The sequence below is a fragment of the Myotis lucifugus genome, unplaced genomic scaffold (genome assembly GCF_000147115.1).
Source record: "Myotis lucifugus unplaced genomic scaffold, Myoluc2.0 scaffold_1138, whole genome shotgun sequence".
In the NCBI taxonomy this organism is placed as follows: domain Eukaryota; kingdom Metazoa; phylum Chordata; class Mammalia; order Chiroptera; family Vespertilionidae; genus Myotis; species Myotis lucifugus.
In genome coordinates, this window is record NW_005872186.1 from 87,079 (window position 1) to 90,760 (window position 3,682).

A 3,682-nucleotide genomic window follows, 5' to 3' on the forward strand; every position below is an offset into this window, starting at 1 on the left:
CAGGAGAGACCATGAAAAGACACAGGGAGAACACAGCTATCTACAGCCAAGAAGAAAGGCCTCAGAAGAAACCAACCCTGTCATATCTTGATCTTGCTTGGACTTCTCGCCTCCGGAACTATGAGAAAATTAACTTATGCTGTTTAAGCCACACTGTCTGTGGTATTTGTTGTGAGAGTCCAAGCAGATTTATATACTATGTAACCTTAGTGTGCCATAAGAATTAAATTTGGTAAAATGTTTTCTATAAATTACTATGGGCATTTATTTTGTTTTTACTTTCTCAAGATAAAAGGAAAAAGACTTTGTCATAAGGAAAATCAAACAAAGCAATTATAGGTTTTTAAAAATATAAGCTGTATCCCTGCACTTAGAAATGAGTAGTGTCTTCATATCACTTGCTTAAATCCCCTTTGTTTGGAAATCTTTCTCTTTTTTTTGCTCTGTTAAGTCTATACCTTTGAATAATTAAAGGAGAATCTTGTGACTGCAAAATAATGGCAAGAGTAATTATTACATGATTTTTATAAATGGGCTCACAATCTTGACCCAGAGGAAAGTAACAAAGAATTGTAACAACACTTCTAGCCTGGTAGTCCATAGAAACTCAACTATAAGCAAGACTCCTCTGGCATCACCTCTATCACTAAGTGAAGACAGCAGCTTTGGGGTAGAGCACCCCTTCATCCAGTGAAAATTTCATCTATCCAATCAAAGACCAGGAGAATCAGGTAAAGTCAGGTTCCTTTTTTTTTTTACTTGAGAGCAGACTTTATTTTGCAGGCAAAAACCCAACAGACAACATAAGGGTGCTCATTAAACTGAGTTCTCAGTGGTGAGGTGACTCTTGGCCAGAAGAGGGCTGAAGCAACCTCCGTTTTGAGAGGTCCAGGTTCACGTCTAAGAAGGTGTACACGATGCTAGAGATTCTTGTAGGTGGTGGTGTCAAAAGGCTCGGCAGGAGCGGCGGGTGGTGCAGCGGATGGTGCGGGCTCACTTGGGAATCAACTTCTGAGCCATCTCTCTCCTCGTTAGACTCTGAATCGGAGGATGAAGACGAAGACAAAGATGAAGATAAGAACTGTCTGTCACTCTTTTGCTCTTCTGAAGAGCTTCTGAAGAGGAGCCCTATTTTATGAATGAAGATGGAACTTTTTCAGGAACTCTACCAAAGTCTTTTTTTCTTTCTTTCTTTCTTTCTCTTTCTTTCTCTCTTTCTTTCTTTCTTTCTTTCTTTCTTTCTTTCTTTCTTTCTTTCTTTCTTTCTTTCTTTCCTTCTTTCTTTCTTTCTTTCCTTCTTTCTTTCTTTCTTTTTGCAGGAAAAGGAAGTGATTTTATTCAAGTCACCTGAGATGGGATTCTTGTCACAAAATCCATCTCAACATCTCAATGCAGGCAGAGGGTTTTATAAGGAAGGAGAGGCAAAACAGAACAAATAAATCAAGGGGAGGGGATTGAAAAGTTCTCTATGTGCAGGCCAGCACAGTCCATTCCAATAAGGACCTGAATCTGGTCAAGTGATGGTCTAGTGCAGTGATGGCGAACCTATGACACGCGTGTTAGAGGTGACACGCAAACTCATTTTTTTGGTTGATTTTTCTTTGTTAAATGGCATTTAAATATATAAAATAAATATCAAAAATATAAATCTTTGTTTTACTATGGTTGCAAATATCAAAAAATTTCTATATGTGACACGGCACCAGAGTTAAGCTGGGGTTTTTCAAAATGCTGACAAGCCGAGCTCAAAAGGTTCGCCATCACTGGTCTAGTGTGTGACATCCTGGTCTTCATCATCCTGGTTCTACATCATCCTAGTTCTATGGCTGAAGGTCAGCAAATCTCCTGGAACTCTACCTGAGTAACATCGATGACCAGCACCACCACCGTCAACACTGCAAGCAGACAGCAGAAAAGCCGTAGTTTATAGAAACTGATCCACATTATCTGGCTGTGTCTTGATCACCCATGGCTAACACCATGCTACCATCACTTCTCAAAACTCCATGTCTTTATTTTTCTGAGCTGCAGGTGAGCTTTCAGTTTCATTTGCTTCTTCTCTGCTAGCATCCTTAAGAGTTCTTAGTATAAAGGAGAAGCTTGGATTTATTTAAGCAGCACATTTTTCTTCAGAGGACTCCATTTTGCAACAGTATCAACGGACGTAGAGGGTATTATGCTCAGAGAAATAAGTCAGTAAAAGACAAATACCATATGATTTCACTTATATATGGAATCTTTTTTGGAAATTTCCAGTTCCCAAGAAAAGATGCTTATTAGAACTAAAAATTAAAATTGACATCTACATTTCTTTCCAATGTAAATTCCTGATCTCAAGCAATTATAACAGCAGCCCTTATCTTGCCACATGCTGATTTTTTTTTCATTTTTATACCATTCTTCTTGCTGCACATTCGCCTGCCGTGCGAGCTCTCCCCGTGCAGGGGGGTGACTGATGCAGAGCTCAGGCGCAGGGATGCGGGCCGCTTACCAAAGTCTTTCTTTTTTTTTTTATTGCTTAAAGTATTACAAAGGGTATTACATATGTGTCCTTTTATTTCTTCCCCGCCCTTGAAAATCCCCTGGCCCCCCCTACCCCCCAGTGTCTTATGTCCATTGGTTATGCTTATATGCATGCATACAAGTCCTTCGGTTGATCTCTTACCCCCCTCCCTCCTGCCCCCCAACCCTCCCTGGCCTTCCCGCTGCAGTTTGACAATCAGTTTGAGGCAGCTCTGCCTATGTATCTATTATTGTTCAAAAGTTTATAATGGTCTTTATTAAGGAACTCTTACCATTTGCAACGTCATGGATGGAACTGGAGAGCATTATGCTAAGTGAAATAAGCCAGTCAATGAAGGAAAAATACCACATGATCTCACTCATTCATGGATAATAAAGACCAAAGTCTTTCTTGACAAAAACTTTGCAACCCCTTCATCTGTGAATAGCACATTGTCACCAGGGTTAGGGCTAGCTACTGTCCCACCTAGATTCACAACTGATGAGTAAGAACTGGGTGAAGTTAAGTTTTTAGACAATTCAACTGCTGTTGAAGTGGTTAGTAGGTTGCCCCTCTCTTTTGGCTCCACCATATTTTTGGTGGACTTTGTTTCTTGAAATTTGGTGGCAGTCCCTTGTCACTCTTTTCTGATTCTGCTGAGAGAAAAGCCGTAGACACAAGTCCTCGAAACACTTGTCCTAGAAGCATAGTCTTCAGCGCACCTGCTGGCCCTTGCCACAGCGGAATGAAGGCCGCCATCACAGTAACTCCAGTCAGGTTATTTTTTGGGTTGAGATTGAGCATTGCACTTGACATGGAATAAAAGGCATGTGAAACTCTTTGTCTTAGTGTCCTAAAATTTATTTCTATGTTCTATAGAAGAGGGCAGCCCTACTTTTCTCACAACTTATAGCAGGAGTATGGGCAAGCATTAATGCATCTGAACTATACAGACACACACCAAAATAGCAATCGTGGCTATCCACAGGATTTGGATATTTTAAAAATAATATTTACCTTTTTCCAGTACATTCCAAATATTCTAATATCATATATTTCATTTTTAACCAAAACCATTAAATTGGTGGGCAAGTATACCATAGAAATATATTACTTATGATTTAGCAAATGATGTTGAGAATCATCACAAATAAATACATGTATAAATAAATGAGTTAC

The 3,682-nt window shown here is 39.5% G+C and overlaps 1 pseudogene; it reads right to left on the reverse strand.

Moving 5' to 3' along the window:
• Positions 1–809: 809 nt before the first annotated feature.
• On the reverse strand, positions 810–3,262 carry LOC102433553 (annotated as a pseudogene).
• Positions 3,263–3,682: the final 420 nt, after the last annotated feature.